The sequence below is a fragment of the Ambystoma mexicanum genome, chromosome 6q (genome assembly GCF_040938575.1).
Source record: "Ambystoma mexicanum isolate Mex_15411 chromosome 6q, UKY_AmexF1_1, whole genome shotgun sequence".
NCBI classification, from domain to species: domain Eukaryota; kingdom Metazoa; phylum Chordata; class Amphibia; order Caudata; family Ambystomatidae; genus Ambystoma; species Ambystoma mexicanum.
Window position 1 is genome coordinate 1,135,583,204 of NC_090937.1, and position 19,632 is coordinate 1,135,602,835.

Consider the following 19,632-nt stretch of genomic DNA (forward strand, 5'->3'; position numbering starts at 1 on the left):
TAGCCACTAAATAAGGAGTGAAAGAAAAAGTTAGGTGTCTTGAACCACAGGAGTTTGCTAACATTGGACTGGGACACATTTAAGTCTTGATCGAGAAGGAAAATATGCCAGATCTGGAATTCCTTTCGATGACTGGAAGAGGTAACAGTTCCTGGATTCCTTTCTCATTGAGTTTATTTTTGGAGGCACCCATGGTAGTGCCTAATGGCCATGTTCATTGGGTCATTCTGACTGTTTTTGTCTTCATTCTTCGTGCATACCCTGCACTTGTGGGGAGCACTGTTAGTGTTCATCTGTTCTTGCAGGATCCTAAAAATGGTTCAATCATGAGGAGATTGCTTGCAGCCGTTATAGAGCAAGGTCTCCAGCTTCCTGAGTACAGTTTGGAAAACACAGATGCCCCTATCCGAGAACAATGCTAAAAGACTAGTTGGAATGGTCTTTAATTTCTAAATTGAAGAACGTCCTCATCTTGATGGAAGGCAAACTTACGTTCATACTTTCCTGAGAGATCCAAGGAACCTAGTACCAATCAATAAATTGCTAGAAGACATTATCGAGCAAGTATGTCCATTTTTGGAGAGAACATAAAGAACAATGCTGAATGAGGCTTTCGAGGGAAGACATTCAGAACTTACTATCCATGGTCTTCTATTACTTACTGGAAGCGCATTCTAATTTAATTTGGTGAAAGGACAATTCCTTTGTGTACATACATAATCCTGTTAATCCTCTTTCAATTGGCCAGCTGCTTCAAGAGCTTGTGGAGCAGATCCATATGCTGCTAGAGTATTTTATGATGTTGCCCGAATAAAGTTTGATTTTTCCTTCCGTAAAAAAGATTAAGAATGGACAACATCAATAGAAATAATCACATGGCTAATAATGAGAGGCCACCACAATGATCAAGGAGCTACTGATGCATCAAGTGGGCCTATTGGTATATCATTTATACCTGCATCTTGTTTATTGCGATTATTCTCTCACTTGCAGTACGTACTGTCTATTATGTGGACCCAAATAAAGCAAGGGTCCCTGTGTATCTTCGTATGCAGCAGGAGGGTACAGATGTGGCAGCTACAAGACAACCAAGACCGTATGTGATTTTTCGTACAGCAGTAGCACATGTAAAGATACCAAGTTCACTGACAAATGTTCCTATGATTCTCTCAGTAAGAAGGAATTATGCTGAAATACTTCATAAAATGATTGAGAAAGTGCATGCAACAAGAGGGGGACCTAAGAGAAGTACTAGGGAGGATGATCATGGCTTGAATGATTACCTGGATAGTACAGCACATTTGGAAAACAACATGTGGTATTAGCACATGAATGTAGTGTTAAGGAGACCCTCAAAGGAGGAATGTTATGTATGTGACTCCTGCCTTATAGTATGGGGAAGTCTAAGATTTTCAGAGCTATTGAAATAGATGTCCTGACAGCGCATTGTCTATCACATATTGCATTCCGCTGAAGAAGATTCCGTTCATGGGCCGAACAGCAAATGGGCAACTGAATGGACGGATCCGGATCAAGATGACTATGTTCAAGACACAAAGACAAGACTAAGAGCGCATATGAAAAATCACGGTATAAGATACGAACAGCCTGAAATAAAAGGAGCTGGAATCAGATGGGAAGTAAACAGAAGGCTTGAGAGTCCAGGAAAATCTGCAGAAGAAATTCAAAGATGGAAGGAAAGAGGACTAATGCAGATCTGGGGTTCAGTACTTTCACCAGATGGATGGGAAGAAGGTAGGGTAATCTGCAGAGATTGGGTAGTAGTTGGTCATTATAAGCCAACTGTTGAAAATGCAAAAACACTGTGTAAAACATTATGGTTAAAACTTGCAAAATAATTGACTTGGGTTGAAGACTAAAGGAGGGCTGTTGCAGATTTCACCTCTGGAAAGTGCAAATCTGTGTTTCAGAAACAATGGCACAAGAAAACTTGCAGAGAACCAGAATTGTGACACCAGGGATGAGCATTAGAACAGCAGTGATCATGGATCACTACTGGGCTTGTGGATCTAGAGCTTATATGAAGCTGCCCAAGGATTAGGGAGGATAATTTTCTATGGTAAATGTCCATGTTCCAGCACAGGTGATTCCTAAAAGTGACCGGAATATTGGCGAATTTCCAAAGGCAGATGCTCATCTGAGGAAGAAGAGATCTGTGGAGTTGATAAGTCGAATAAAGAAAGAGAAATATTTTTTAGCCAAGTCAATAGAAGCTTTTGATTCCATCCCCTATGAACACAGATTGTTCAGTCAGACTTCATCGATATTCATGATAATCTTCATTCAGGGATCCAGACAGCAACAAATATCAAATGGTTACAGATAACCAGATGGGGCCTGGTGCAGACAATCAACACTACCTTAAAGGGACTCAACGCTTTCAAGGAAGAGCTGAGAGCCATACGACTGATGAATCTTCAGAACAGATCTGTCCTGGACATGATTACAGCCATGGATGGAGGTGTTTGTGCCAAAATTAGAGAATGATGTTACACATTTATACCTTCTCATGATGACGAGAATGGCACCTTGACAGAGGCCATAGAAATGCTGATGAAGTTACACGTCCAGATGGTAGACAAAGTGGAAGAAACAAGCTGGGGATAGATCTCTGTCTTCGGTTGGGGCCTCCCTCTGGAACAGCCTCCCTGCCACTCCTTGAGGAGAACCATCTCCGGTTCCGGAAGCACCTCAAGACCTTCCTCTTTGCTTCTGCCTTTGCCCCCCCTCTCCCCTGCTGACTCTTCTCTCCCTCGGCACCATGCACCTGGCCACCCTCTTTCCTCTGGGCCCTGGTACCTGCCCCTCTTGCCACCCGCACGCACTGCCTCCGGGCCACCCCTTGCACTGGGGTCTGTATCTGTACCCATACAGCCGCCAACCCTTTGATTTGTTCTTCCTGCACTTATCAGACCTACCGAGCCTGCTGCCTTAAACCCAGCACTGCCACTTGCTGGCTGCACTCCATCTGTTTGTTGAGTTTTTATTTATTAATTTATTTATTATTATTTATGTTTTTTTCCTCCTTTGTTCCCCCTTCCATGCACTTCTCCCTCTCCCCCTCTACCATACACTTGCGCGTTCTCAATGTCACTGGGCCTAGTAAGATCGTTGTTTTTGTTTCTCCTCTGTTCCCCTTCCCTTGCCTTGTCGCGCTCTGAAACACTTGTGTATGAGCGCGATAGAAATAAAATATCAATATGACAGTTGGTTTGGATCACTCTTTTCGTGGGTTCCACAATGGATGACATATATGTTCAAGTTCCTTGGAGCCCTGATAGTGATGCTTGGATTCTGTGCAATTAGATTGGCTATTTCACAATGCGAGAAGATAGCAAGGAAAGCTACAGGAATGAAGATCATGACTGATGTCGAGTTAGGATGGAAAACTAAGGAGCTTAACAGATGAAGAAATCAGAGATTATGTGAAAGCCAGCATCCATGCACCTGAAGCAACAAAATTCCTGAACCCATAGAACCATAAGAAGTATGTGCGAAAGTGAATCTGCTGCATTCCAAGTGGACAGTGCATGCTTATGACAAGGGACAAGGATGAGCATGTGAAATCAGCTGGATGCCTGAAAGGAGTAATAAAGATATGGGTCCCGAAAAAAGCATTTCTTCAGAAAAGGATGTCTAGATGTGAAGGATGATGGGCGAGTGGTTGATGATTCGCCCAGAGGGAGAGTGTAGAGAAGGAGCCAATACCCCCACCTCAAGCATCGGGCCCATGTTGCCTATGTGCTGGGAACCAGAATGTGAAATACTTGCAGTACCAGTGAAGATACCGATATCAAGGAGAATCCTGGAAGCAAAGTTCCCATTAAGAAAGCCATACCTGCATACACGACAATATGACTGCCATTTGAATGAGATAACAGAAGAAGTGTGAAAAAGCGAGCAAAGGAACAGATTGGTGATGTCACACGAAGCAAGACTGACACACCCACAAGAGATGCAGAGATGCAACCTATATTGCAACCTATATTGCTTCAAGAATACAGCAGCCATCCCAGGGTCCATGGGTATCCCGGTGCAACTACAGTCATAAGAGTCCACAGCAAAGATTTCTTGATAATCCAGAAACACTTTCTTTCTGCTTCTCCTTTAGCTCCTTGGTCTCACAGGCATCAGCGAAGTTGATTCATTCCTCAACCATATGCCTGAAGCCTGCAAATACCTCAGGTTTTGCATTTTCTGCGGTGTCTTCCAGTTGCGTGGAGGGATCCTTTGTGATGGTGTTGGCCTGGATGGGAGGTTTCAAGTAGGAGCAGCAGTCACTGTTGACCTATATTACCACCTCATCCTTCCTGATGTTGCAGGTCACGAACAAGTAAGGAGAAGGGAAGATCGAGACGAACAAGATAAAAAAGACAGAGAACGAGAGGAACGATTGAAAGGAGATGAGGCTAGAAGAAAGGATAGACAAAAACGGGAACAGCTCTATCAAGATGAGCAGCTGAGAAAGAAGGAAAGAGCAGAGGAGCAAAGGCTATATGATACCAAGCAGAGAGCAATTAAAGAACAGGATACGCTAGAAAGAAAGAGAGAAGAAGAAGAACAGAAATTAAGAGATAAAAGAATGCAAACACATAGAGATGAAGAGATGCGCAGGGCAAACAAGAGAAGAGAGGTGGAAAGAAAGGAAGAGGAAAGGGTAAGAGAAGAAGCAGGGAAATGAAGAGAACTTGAAGAAGAAATAGAACACAAGAGAAGGCAAAGGGCACGCAACATTGAGCACATAGAGAAAGAATTAATGGAGCCTAATCCAGTAGTAGCGTGGGAAGACATAGAAGAATTCTTCCTGACACATGTGCCAATACGAGGTCTGTCTAGAGCAAATCTAGAGGATGAGTTTGATATATGAAGCATTGTGGACAAAATCGATAAGGTCTATCATGAAATGAAGGCCAAGAAAGAACTGAAAGGAAAGGGAAAAGCTGATCGACTTGTACGCATTTGCACGGCAAGGAGGAAAGTTTGTACAATCTCGAGCATAGAGCGTTGTCTTTGGAAAGGCTAACTCTGAATAGAGATGAGAAGGAGGGAAGTCACACAAGTTGGGCAAAGGAGATGTCAGACGAGGACAGAGAAACCTTCCATTGGGAGGAGGGAGATAATGCATGTGGTCCTTAAGGATGTTCTCCGACGGACAAAGAGGTAAGATAGTCAGATCGAGACCTACCTAAATCTCAGACGTCAGAACCTCTGACTCAGCTAGATCAACCGAAAGGGGGATTCCATAGTGAGAAGGTGGACCTGCCACCTTATGTGAGCAGATTAAGGTCGCTACCGGGAAGAAGGCGGTGTGGAACCATTGTCCCTGCTATGGACAGACAGATGATGGGGGATGAAGGTGAGAGGTGCCAGATCGCAGTATATACCATGGCCACTGGTGGATAAGGATCATTTAGATGATTAACTTCCGGTGTTGGGAAATGGATACATGAGTTGGAACAAATGACAAGAGGAAACAAGTTAGCTATAGGAGACACGAAAGGTCTTCTAACAGCTATCCTTGGGGAGAGAGCTGATGACATTTGGTCAAGAGCCGGATACTCAATACAGAACACGGCTCATGATGAAGCGCCGTTTAATAACTGTAGAGTGGCAGTCTGGAAAGCGGTTAGAGTGCAATATCCCTGTTCGTCAGATATGGGAGCTATAATGTCACAAAAGTTGAAGTAAGGGGAAGATTCTCTTGTTTATATTCAGAATTTTCAGGAGGAATGGAGTTTGAAAACATGGGATCTGTGGGAGAAATCTATACCTGTATTCTACATATATTACGTCAAGGGCTGCCAGATCAAGTTCAGAAACAGCTCAATATATTGGTGGATATGGAGGCAAAACCATGGTGAGAAATACAGCTGACCATTGCACATTATTGCAGATTGCTGCAGGAGAAAAATCCAAGGAAAGATTATGGTAGGACAGGTGAAGAATCAAAGTTAGTACAGAAGAAACTTTCAAAATACGCCATAGAAGGGGCAATGTTGTCTAGCAGAGAAGGGCCAGTTTTGCAGCAAACAGCAGGTATGCCACATGGGAATAACCAAAGGCAGTTTGATTATGGTAATAATGGGTTTGTACCACAAGGTAGGGGACGTTTCTGAGGAAGGGGCTTCCAGAATAATCAAGGAGGCTTTCAGAATAATCAGGGACATTTCTGGAATAATCAAGGTGGGTTTTAGGATACGCAGAATGATAGTCAAGGCTTGCAGGGAGGGCAAATTAGGAGACTTCCTCCTGTATGTTGGACATGTGGAATGACAGGGCACATAGCGCACATGTGTGGGAGCCAAGGGTTTGTGCAAAATGGGCGGTTCTCAAGAGGGGGGACCACTTATCCACCTACATATAGCCATCAAAGTAGGGACGGGTTTGCCCAAAATCAGACAGTTCAGCAAGCAAAAGGGCTGAAAATGAAACAGGCTTTGCAACCACAGCAGACATCATTGAATCTGCCACAAAGGCAGTCACAGCATGCACCCATGCAGATACAAGAAGGCCCAAACACAGAACAGTTAATGACTCCCAGGATAGGAGTTGTCACCATTGAGGGAGGGAATCCTTTATGTGCACAAGAAAAAGCATGTACCCACAATAGGACAGCTCAATGGGTGACTTGATATGTTCAGTGCTATCTGTGAATCCCAATATTCAAGAGGAAATGAGGGTTGATGTCACAATAGGAGGGAAATCTTTTTCTTTTTTGGTAGACACAGGTGCAACAGGCTCATGTATATGAGAGGGGAAATTTACATTATCTGGAAATGCCATGAAGCTCAAGGTTCACAGACGCTACGAGTAGAGTTCCTTTCACTGAGAGATTGCCAGTCTCTGTAGGAGAATGTGCTATGTCTGTGCCATTATTGTATTCAAGGCAGACACCAGTTGATATACTAGGTTGAGATTTAATGACAAAGTTAAACATGATGATTTTGTTTACTGATGAAGGCATAGTGTGTTCAATGCCAGGAATGCATTACTTAAACATGAGTGAATTTATCATGGCATTTACAGGGCAAATGGCCATACCAGGGGTACCGTTAGAACCAGAGGTCTTTCACTATGGGGTATGCATTTTGTTAACATGACTACCTGGTTTAGTGGGTAAGACTGTGAGAATACCTGATGAGTATTTATTCAGGCCAAGGATACCTATAGATCAATAGTGGGGACAAGTCTTTCCCTTAGAGTTACAAGCAGCTATAGTGCAAGGAGAAATAGCTATTCTTGATGGCGTTGATAATGAAGGCAAATGATGAAGCACAGTGATTGGCATTGGAGAGGCATACAGATTGACTGACGTCACTACGAGGATATGTTTAAGGACTACCCGTCAGATGACGAAGTAGTATTTGCAATAAGTATCACTTATTGGGTGAGGGCAATAAGACATGAGGTTCCTCAGAAGTTGATGATAGCACAGCAACGTCCTGCATTTTTTGATGAAGTATGGCGAAAGTGCCAGTTTTATTATGGACTACAGGCCCGTATGATGTAGGCCTATTAAAAGGGGTTGGAGAAGTTAAGATTAAACTGATGCCATGAGCAATCTTGCCTCAAGCACGACAGTATTCCATGTCTCAAAGGGCAGTCAAGGGTATTTTCAAGATGATATAAGCCATGATGGATCAAGGCATCACCATGCAATTCTGCAGTGTATCCGATTAAAAAATCTAAAGGGGGGTTATGGCATTTAATTCAGGACATGTGCCCAATTAATCAGGGTGTAGAGGCCGAGTTTCCTCTAGTTCCTTACATGGCAACGATCTTATATAGTATCCCTGTTGAGGCACGATATTTCACTGCAATTGATTTGAAAAATGTGTTTCTTTCAATCCCATTGTTTAAAGATTCTCCAGATCTGACGTAATTTATGTTCAGACAGACTAAGTTAAAAACCACAATATTACCTCAGGGGTACTCTGTGTCCCCATCGATTTTCAATAGAGTCCTGCAGATGGACTTAAGCAATCTTGATTGGCAAAGTGTTGTGTTGCAATACGTGGATAACATTTTAGTCTGCAGCACCACAGAGGAAGAGTGCAGACGTGATTCAGTTCAGCTAATGATTATTCTAGCAGAGGAAGGATATAAAGTGGACAAGGAGAAATTGCAGTATTGCCAAGAAGAGGTGTTATATATACGTCAGTTAATCTTGCATGAAGGAAAAAGAGTTACGCCACACACGATAAAGTACATGCAAAGATTTCTGGGACTATGCAGTTATGTTAGAGCATGTATATTCGACTATAGTTCATACGTAAGACCCTTGTTACAGGCTCAGAAAAAGGCACAGGCAAGTCAGGAAAGAATTGCCTGCACTGAGGAAATGAGGAAGGATTTGATGAGTTGAAAAAAGCTATTTGCACAGCTCCAGTCTTAAGGATTACAAATTATGCTGAGGAATTCTTCTTATTTTTGCACACGAATGGTACAGTCATGACAGCAGTACTCACACAAAGGACTACGTTGGGGTACAATCCTTTAGCATACTACAATGGGATTTTTGACCCAGTAATGAGGAGTCACTTGCCTTGCAAACAATCTTTGGCAGCCGCCGCATTCGCCATTGAGAAAGCTGCCAGCATAGTGATGGGGTCTTCCATGGCTTTATTTATTGAACATGCTTTATTTGCTGTTTTGGAAAAACATAAGGGTACTTTGATGTGTCAAAGGGCTTCTGCCTATGAGGTGGTCATATTGAATCCAGCGATCAAAATAGTCAGATGTAGAATAGTGAATCCTGCCATGTTTGTAGTGGAACAACTGACAGAAGATGAACATGCACATGATTGTTTGAATTATGAGGAATTCTATGATGAGATCCGGACGGTGAAGGAAAATGCGTTAGCAGCTGGGGAAATCCTTTTTATTGACGCTTCTTCATAAATGTATCAAAATGATGGGCAAAGATATACAGGTGCCACTGTGGTAAAGCACAGGGCCAACGGAGAGTTTGAAGTGTTGATAAATGCATGACTACCATCTCAATTTTCAGCACAGGCTGCAGAATTAGTGCCGCTGATTAGCACGCACGGGAAAAACACAGACCAGGAAGTGACGGTGTACAGTGACTCCATCTATGTGACGTCGACAGTACACGAAGGGCTAGCATGTTGGAAAAGGAGGGGCTACTTCCGAGCGGACGGCACTCCAATGCAGCATGCCGCCTTATTGGACAGACTTATTAGAGCACTACAGCTCCCAGTAGCCATCGCGGTCATTAAGTGCACAGCTCACACTAAGAAACCAGACTTTATTTCACGTGGAAATCAAGCCGCAGACGAAGAAGCAAAACGAGTTGCATGTTTAGAAGAGACAATTAACTTTGATACGCCTGATGTAAATGAAAGAATAGTGCTAGTATGTCCCTTTTGGAGGTGTATTGAAGCTTGCCCTTGTACACATTCAGATTCCACCTGTGCAGTGAAATTTTTATTAAGTACAAGAAGTGTTTCCTAGGTGGGGAATATGTGAAGTATTAAGATCAGATAATGGCCCCCATTTTGTAATCAAAATTATTTGAGCAAATAAGCTTGTTGCTTAGTATAAAGCACAAGTTCTGTTCGGCTTATCACCCACAAGCAAATAAAATCTGTGAGAGACTCAACGGCCTGCTTAAGGAAAGGATAGCTAAATTGAAGCTTAGTTTGAAGAAAGGATGGTTACATTGCCTGCCCCTTGCATTATATGCTTTGAGGAATCAGCCAGGCTTTGACCACCATCATATGCCCATGAAATAGTGACAGGGAGGTGAATGAGGACACCCCTCACTCCTCAATCGAGAGCTAGAAGTGATGCCCAGATGACATCAGAATTGTTAGGAAATGAGCTACATGCCTACTTAACGTGTATGACTATGAGTATCTCTGTCATTTCAGAACAACTCAAGCGGATGAGGTGTTGGGCTCAGAACACAGATGAAAACCATACAGCAAAGCAACCAGACAGGAACATTACTACTGTCTAGACTTCTTCCCAGTGATCAGGTATTAATCAGGAACTTTGTTTGCAAGTGGCATGAACCATGCTTTCATGGCCCTTTCATTGTGGAAGATGTTATACCTTCGGCAGTAAAACTCTTGGGAAGGTGAGCTTGGATATTCCTCGGTGAGGTGAAAGTCCCCATGACCCCCACCCGAGTCGGAAGCAAGCATCGGAGAAGATGTTCAGCACATGAAGATCAGATAGATGACGAGGAAGAAGGACGCAAGGACTGTCCAATAGACAGGTAAAGAGTACATTGGATTGTGATTCAATCGAGACACTCTTTATAGCCACTAAATAAGGAGTGAAAGAAAAAGTTAGGTGTCTTGAACCACAGGAGTTTGCTAACATTGGACTGGGACACATTTAAGTCTTGATCAAGAAGGAAAAGATGCCAGATCTGGAATTCCTTTCGATGACTGGAAGAGGGAACAGTTCCTGGATTCCTTTCTCATTGAGTTTATTTTTGGAGGCACCCATGGTAGTGCCTAATGGCCATGTTCATTGGGTCATTCTTACTGTTTTTGTCTTCATTCTTCGTGGGTTCCACAATGGATGACATATATGTTCAAGTTCCTTGGAGCCCTGATAGTGATGCTTGGATTCTGTGCAATTAGATTGGCTATTTCACAATGCGAGAAGATAGCAAGGAAAGCTACAGGAATGAAGATCATGACTGATGTCGAGTTAGGATGGAAAACTAAGGAGCTTAACAGATGAAGAAATCAGAGATTATGTGAAAGCCAGCATCCATGCACCTGAAGCAACAAAATTCCTGAACCCATAGAACCATAAGAAGTATGTGCGAAAGTGAATCTGCTGCATTCAAGTGGACAGTGCATGCTTATGACAAGGGACAAGGATGAGCATGTGAAATCAGCTGGATGCCTGAAAGGAGTAATAAAGATATGGGTCCCGAAAAAAGCATTTCTTCAGAAAAGGATGTCTAGATGTGAAGGATGATGGGCGAGTGGTTGATGATTCGCCCAGAGGGAGAGTGTAGAGAAGGAGCCAATACCCCCACCTCAAGCATCGGGCCCATGTTGCCTATGTGCTGGGAACCAGAATGTGAAATACTTGCAGTACCAGTGAAGATACCGATATCAAGGAGAATCCTGGAAGCAAAGTTCCCATTAAGAAAGCCATACCTGCATACACGACAATATGACTGCCATTTGAATGAGATAACAGAAGAAGTGTGAAAAAGCGAGCAAAGGAACAGATTGGTGTTGTCACACGAAGCAAGACTGACACACCCACAAGAGATGCAGAGATGCAACCTATATTGCAACCTATATTGCTTCAAGAATACAGCAGCCATCCCAGGGTCCATGGGTATCCCGGTGCAACTACAGTCATAAGAGTCCACAGCAAAGATTTCTTGATAATCCAGAAACACCTTCTTTCTGCTTCTCCTTTAGCTCCTTGGTCTCACAGGCATCAGCGAAGTTGATTCATTCCTCAACCATATGCCTGAAGCCTGCAAATACCTCAGGTTTTGCATTTTCTGCGGTGTCTTCCAGTTGCGTGGAGGGATCCTTTGTGATGGTGTTGGCCTGGATGGGAGGTTTCAAGTAGGAGCAGCAGTCACTGTTGACCTATATTACCACCTCATCCTTCCTGATGTTGCAGGTCACGAACAAGTAAGGAGAAGGGAAGATCGAGACGAACAAGATAAAAAAGACAGAGAACGAGAGGAACGATTGAAAGGAGATGAGGCTAGAAGAAAGGATAGACAAAAACGGGAACAGCTCTATCAAGATGAGCAGCTGAGAAAGAAGGAAAGAGCAGAGGAGCAAAGGCTATATGATACCAAGCAGAGAGCAATTAAAGAACAGGATACGCTAGAAAGAAAGAGAGAAGAAGAAGAACAGAAATTAAGAGATAAAAGAATGCAAACACATAGAGATGAAGAGATGCGCAGGGCAAACAAGAGAAGAGAGGTGGAAAGACAGGAAGAGGAAAGGGTAAGAGAAGAAGCAGGGAAATGAAGAGAACTTGAAGAAGAAATAGAACACAAGAGAAGGCAAAGGGCACGCAACATTGAGCACATAGAGAAAGAATTAATGGAGCCTAATCCAGTAGTAGCGTGGGAAGACATAGAAGAATTCTTCCTGACACATGTGCCAATACGAGGTCTGTCTAGAGCAAATCTAGAGGATGAGTTTGATATATGAAGCATTGTGGACAAAATCAATAAGGTCTATCATGAAATGAAGGCCAAGAAAGAACTGAAAGGAAAGGGAAAAGCTGATCGACTTGTACGCATTTGCACGGCAAGGAGGAAAGTTTGTACAATCTCGAGCATAGAGCGTTGTCTTTGGAAAGGCTAACTCTGAATAGAGATGAGAAGGAGGGAAGTCACACAAGTTGGGCAAAGGAGATGTCAGACGAGGACAGAGAAACCTTCCATTGGGAGGAGGGAGATAATGCATGTGGTCCTTAAGGATGTTCTCCGACGGACAAAGAGGTAAGATAGTCAGATCGAGACCTACCTAAATCTCAGACGTCAGAACCTCTGACTCAGCTAGATCAACCGAAAGGGGGATTCCATAGTGAGAAGGTGGACGCGCCACCTTATGTGAGCAGATTAAGGTCGCTACCGGGAAGAAGGCGCTGTGGAACCATTGTCCCTGCTATGGACAGACAGATGATGGGGGATGAAGGTGAGAGGTGCCAGATCGCAGTATATACCATGGCCACTGGTGGATAAGGATCATTTAGATGATTAACTTCCGGTGTTGGGAAATGGATACATGAGTTGGAACAAATGACAAGAGGAAACAAGTTAGCTATAGGAGACACGAAAGGTCTTCTAACAGCTATCCTTGGGGAGAGAGCTGATGACATTTGGTCAAGAGCCGGATACTTAATACAGAACACGGCTCATGATGAAGCGCCGTTTAATAACTGTAGAGTGGCAGTCTGGAAAGCGGTTAGAGTGCAATATCCCTGTTCGTCAGATATGGGAGCTATAATGTCACAAAAGTTGAAGTAAGGGGAAGATTCTCTTGTTTATATTCAGAATTTTCAGGAGGAATGGAGTTTGAAAACATGGGATCTGTGGGAGAAATCTATACCTGTATTCTACATATATTAGGTCAAGGGCTGCCAGATCAAGTTCAGAAACAGCTCAATATATTGGTGGATATGGAGGCAAAACCATGGTTAGAAATACAGCTGACCATTGCACATTATTGCAGATTGCTGCAGGAGAAAAATCCAAGGAAAGATGATGGTAGGACAGGTGAAGAATCAAAGTTAGTACAGAAGAAACTTTCAAAATACGCCATAGAAGGGGCAATGTTGTCTAGCAGAGAAGGGCCAGTTTTGCAGCAAACAGCAGGTATGCCACATGGGAAATAACCAAAGGCAGTTTGATTATGGTAAAATGGGTTTGTACCACAAGGTAGGGGACGTTTCTGAGGAAGGGGCTTCCAGAATAATCAAGGAGGCTTTCAGAATAATCAGGGACATTTCTAGAATAATCAAGGTGGGTTTTAGGATACGCAGAATGATAGTCAAGGCTTGCAGGGCGGGCAAATTAGGAGACTTCCTCCTGTATGTTGGACATGTGGAATGACAGGGCACATAGCGCACATGTGTGGGAGCCAAGGGTTTGTGCAAAATGGGCGGTTCTCAAGAGGGGGGACCACTTATCCACCTACATATAGCCATCAAAGTAGGGACGGGTTTGCCCAAAATCAGACAGTTCAGCAAGCAAAAGGGCTGAAAATGAAACAGGCTTTGCAACCACAGCAGACATCATTGAATCTGCCACAAAGGAAGTCACAGCATGCACCCATGCAGATACAAGAAGGCCCAAACACAGAACAGTTAATGACTCCCAGGATAGGAGTTGTCACCATTGAGGGAGGGAATCCTTTATGTGCACAAGAAAAAGCATGTACCCACAATAGGACAGCTCAATGGGTGACTTGATATGTTCAGTGCTATCTGTGAATCCCAATATTCAAGAGGAAATGAGGGTTGATGTCACAATAGGAGGGAAATCTTTTTCTTTTTTGGTAGACACAGGTGCAACAGGCTCATGTATATGAGAGGGGAAATTTACATTATCTGGAAATGCCATGAAGCTCAAGGTTCACAGACGCTACGAGTAGAGTTCCTTTCACTGAGAGATTGCCAGTCTCTGTAGGAGAATGTGCTATGTCTGTGCCATTATTGTATTCAAGGCAGACACCAGTTGATATACTAGGTTGAGATTTAATGACAAAGTTAAACATGATGATTTTGTTTACTGATGAAGGCATAGTGTGTTCAATGCCAGGAATGCATTACTTAAACATGAGTGAATTTATCATGGCATTTACAGGGCAAATGGCCACACGAGGGGTACCGTTAGAACCAGAGGTCTTTCACTATGGGGTATGCATTTTGTTAGCATGACTACCTGGTTTAGTGGGTAAGACTGTGAGAATACCTGATGAGTATTTATTCAGGCCAAGGATACCTATAGATCAATAGTGGGGACAAGTCTTTCCCTTAGAGTTACAAGCAGCTATAGTGCAAGGAGAAATAGCTATTCTTGATGGCGTTGATAATGAAGGCAAATGATGAAGCACAGTGATTGGCATTGGAGAGGCATACAGATTGACTGACGTCACTACGAGGATATGTTTAGGGACTACCCGTCAGATGACGAAGTAGTATTTGCAATAAGTATCACTTATTGGGTGAGGGCAATAAGACATGAGGTTCCTCAGAAGATGATGATAGCACAGCAACGTCCTGCATTTTTTGAAGAACGTATGGCGAAAGTGCCAGTTTTATTATGGACTACAGGCCCGTATGATGTAGGCCTATTAAAAGGGGTTGGAGAAGTTAAGATTAAACTGATGCCATGAGCAATCTTGCCTCGAGCACGACAGTATTCCATGTCTCAAAGGGCAGTCAAGGGTATTTTCAAGATGATATAAGCCATGATGGATCAAGGCATCACCATGCAATTCTGCAGTGTATCCGATTAAAAAATCTAAAGGGGGGTTATGGCATTTAATTCAGGACATGTGCCCAATTAATCAGGGTGTAGAGGCCGAGTTTCCTCTAGTTCCTTACATGGCAACGATCTTATATAGTATCCCTGTTGAGGCACGATATTTCACTGCAATTGATTTGAAAAATGTGTTTCTTTCAATCCCATTGTTTAAAGATTCTCCAGATCTGACGTAATTTATGTTCAGACAGACTAAGTTAAAAACCACAATATTACCTCAGGGGTACTCTGTGTCCCCATCGATTTTCAATAGAGTCCTGCAGATGGACTTAAGCAATCTTGATTGGCAAAGTGTTGTGTTGCAATACGTGGATAACATTTTAGTCTGCAGCACCACAGAGGAAGAGTGCAGACGTGATTCAGTTCAGCTAATGATTATTCTAGCAGAGGAAGGATATAAAGTGGACAAGGAGAAATTGCAGTATTGCCAAGAAGAGGTGTTATATATACGTCAGTTAATCTTGCATGAAGGAAAAAGAGTTACGCCACACACGATAAAGTACATGCAAAGATTTCTGGGACTATGCAGTTATGTTAGAGCATGTATATTCGACTATAGTTCATACGTAAGACCCTTGTTACAGGCTCAGAAAAAGGCACAGGCAAGTCAGGAAAGAATTGCCTGCACTGAGGAAATGAGGAAGGATTTGATGAGTTGAAAAAAGCTATTTGCACAGCTCCAGTCTTAAGGATTACAAATTATGCTGAGGAATTCTTCTTATTTTTGCACACAAATGGTACAGTCATGACAGCAGTACTCACACAAAGGACTACGTTGGGGTACAATCCTTTAGCATACTACAATGGGATTTTGGACCCAGTAATGAGGAGTCACTTGCCTTGCAAACAATCTTTGGCAGCCGCCGCATTCGCCATTGAGAAAGCTGCCAGCATAGTGATGGGGTCTTCCATGGCTTTATTTATTGAACATGCTTTATTTGCTGTTTTGGAAAAACATAAGGGTACTTTGATGTGTCAAAGGGCTTCTGCCTATGAGGTGGTCATATTGAATCCAGCGATCAAAATAGTCAGATGTAGAATAGTGAATCCTGCCATGTTTGTAGTGGAACAACTGACAGAAGATGAACATGCACATGATTGTTTGAATTATGAGGAATTCTATGATGAGATCCGGACGGTGAAGGAAAATGCGTTAGCAGCTGGGGAAATCCTTTTTATTGACGCTTCTTCATAAATGTATCAAAATGATGGGCAAAGATATACAGGTGCCACTGTGGTAAAGCACAGGGCCAACGGAGAGTTTGAAGTGTTGATAAATGCATGACTACCATCTCAATTTTCAGCACAGGCTGCAGAATTAGTGCCGCTGATTAGCACGCACGGGAAAAACACAGACCAGGAAGTGACGGTGTACAGTGACTCCATCTATGTGACGTCGACAGTACACGAAGGGCTAGCATGTTGGAAAAGGAGGGGCTACTTCCGAGCGGATGGCACTCCAATGCAGCATGCCGCCTTATTGGACAGACTTATTAGAGCACTACAGCTCCCAGTAGCCATCGCGGTCATTAAGTGCACAGCTCACACTAAGAAACCAGACTTTATTTCACGTGGAAATCAAGCCGCAGACGAAGAAGCAAAACGAGTTGCATGTTTAGAAGAGACAATTAACTTTGATACGCCTGATGTAAATGAAAGAATAGTGCTAGTATGTCCCTTTTGGAGGTGTATTGAAGCTTGCCCTTGTACACATTCAGATTCCACCTGTGCAGTGAAATTTTTATTAAGTACAAGAAGTGTTTCCTAGGTGGGGAATATGTGAAGTATTAAGATCAGATAATGGCCCCCATTTTGTAATCAAAATTATTTGAGCAAATAAGCTTGTTGCTTAGTATAAAGCACAAGTTCTGTTCGGCTTATCACCCACAAGCAAATAAAATCTGTGAGAGACTCAACGGCCTGCTTAAGGAAAGGATAGCTAAATTGAAGCTTAGTTTGAAGAAAGGATGGTTACATTGCCTGCCCCTTGCATTATATGCTTTGAGGAATCAGCCAGGCTTTGACCACCATCATATGCCCATGAAATAGTGACAGGGAGGTGAATGAGGACACCCCTCACTCCTCAATCGAGAGCTAGAAGTGATGCCCAGATGACATCAGAATTGTTAGGAAATGAGCTACATGCCTACTTAACGTGTATGACTATGAGTATCTCTGTCATTTCAGAACAACTCAAGCGGATGAGGTGTTGGGCTCAGAACACAGATGAAAACCATACAGCAAAGCAACCAGACAGGAACATTACTACTGTCTAGACTTCTTCCCAGTGATCAGGTATTAATCAGGAACTTTGTTTGCAAGTGGCATGAACCATGCTTTCATGGCCCTTTCATTGTGGAAGATGTTATACCTTCGGCAGTAAAACTCTTGGGAAGGTGAGCTTGGATATTCCTCGGTGAGGTGAAAGTCCCCATGACCCCCACCCGAGTCGGAAGCAAGCATCGGAGAAGATGTTCAGCACATGAAGATCAGATAGATGACGAGGAAGAAGGACGCAAGGACTGTCCAATAGACAGGTAAAGAGTACATTGGATTGTGGTTCAATCATGACACTCTTTATAGCCACTAAATAAGGAGTGAAAGAAAAAGTTAGGTGTCTTGAACCACAGGAGTTTGCTAACATTGGACTGGGACACATTTAAGTCTTGATCAAGAAGGAAAAGATGCCAGATCTGGAATTCCTTTCGATGACTGGAAGAGGGAACAGTTCCTGGATTCCTTTCTCATTGATTTTATTTTTGGAGGCACCCATGGTAGTGCCTAATGGCCATGTTCATTGGGTCATTCTTACTGTTTTTGTCTTCATTCTTCGTGCATACCCTGCACTTGTGGGGAGCACTGTTAGTGTTCATCTGTTCTTGCAGGATCCTAAAAATGGTTCAATCATGAGGAGATTGCTTGCAGCCATTATAGAGCAAGGTCTCCAGCTTCCTGAGTACAGTTTGGAAAACACAGATGCCCCTATCCGAGGACAATGCTAAAAGACTAGTTGGAATGGTCTTTAATTTCTAAATTGAAGAACGTCCTCATCTTGATGGAAGGCAAACTGACATTCATACTTTCCTGAGAGATCCAAGGAACCTAGTACCAATCAATAAATTGCTAGAAGACATTATCGAGCAAGTGTGTCCATTTTTGGAGAGAATATAAAGAACAATGCTGAATGAGGCATTCGAGGGAAGACATTCAGAACTTACTATCCATGGTCTTCTATTACTTACTGGAAGCACATCCTAATTTAATTTAGCGAAAGGACAATTGCTTTGTGTACATACAGAATCCTGTTAATCCTCTTTCAATTGGCCAGCTGCTTCAAGAGCTTGTGGAGCAGATCCATATGCTGCTAGAGTATTTTATGATGTTGCCCGAATAAAGTTTGATTTTTCCTTCCGTAAAAAAGATTAAGAATGGACAACATCAATAGAAATAATCACATGGCTAATAATGAGAGGCCACCACAATGATCAAGGAGCTACTGATGCATCAAGTGGGCCTATTGGTATATCATTTATACCTGCATCTTGTTTATTGCGATTATTCTCTCACTTGCAGTACGTACTGTCTATTATGTGGACCCAAATAAAGCAAGGGTCCCTGTGTATCTTCGTATGCAGCAGGAGGGTACAGATGTGGCAGCTACAAGACAACCAAGACCGTATGTGATTTTTCGTACAGCAGTAGCACATGTAAGGATACCAAGTTCACTGACAAATGTTCCTATGATTCTCTCAGTAAGAAGGAATTATGCTGAAATACTTCATAAAATGATTGAGAAAGTGCATGCAACAAGAGGGGGACCTAAGAGAAGTACTAGAGAGGATGATCATGGCTTGAATGATTACCTGGATAGTACAGCACATTTGGAAAACAACATGTGGTATTAGCACATGAATGTAGTGTTAAGGAGACCCTCAAAGGAGGAATGTTATGTATGTGACTCCTGCCTTATAGTATGGGGAAGTCTAAGATTTTCAGAGCTATTGAAATAGATGTCCTGACAGCGCATTGTCTATCACATATTGCATTCTGCTGAAAAAGATTCCGTTCATGGGCCGAACAGCAAATGGGCAACTGAAGGGACGGATCCGGATCAAGATGACTATGTTCAAGACACAAAGACAAGACTAAGAGCGCATACGAAAAATCACAGTATAAGATACGAACAGCCTGAAATAAAAGGAGCTGGAATCAGATGGGAAGTAAACAGAAGGCTTGAAAGTCCAGGAAAATCTGCAGAAGAAATTCAAAGATGGAAGGAAAGAGGACTAATGCAGATCTGGGGTTCAGTACTTTCACCAGATGGATGGGAAGAAGGTAGGGTAATCTGCAGAGATTGGGTAGTAGTTGGTCATTATAAGCCAACTGTTGAAAATGCAAAAACACTGTGTAAAACATTATGGTTAAAACTTGCAAAATAATTGACTTGGGTTGAAGACAAAGGAGGGCTGTTGCAGATATCACCTCTGGAAACCGCAAATCTGTGTTTCAGAAACAATGGCACAAGAAAAGTTGCAGAGAACCAGAATTGTGACACCAGGGATGAGCATTAGAACAGCAGTGATCATGGATCACTA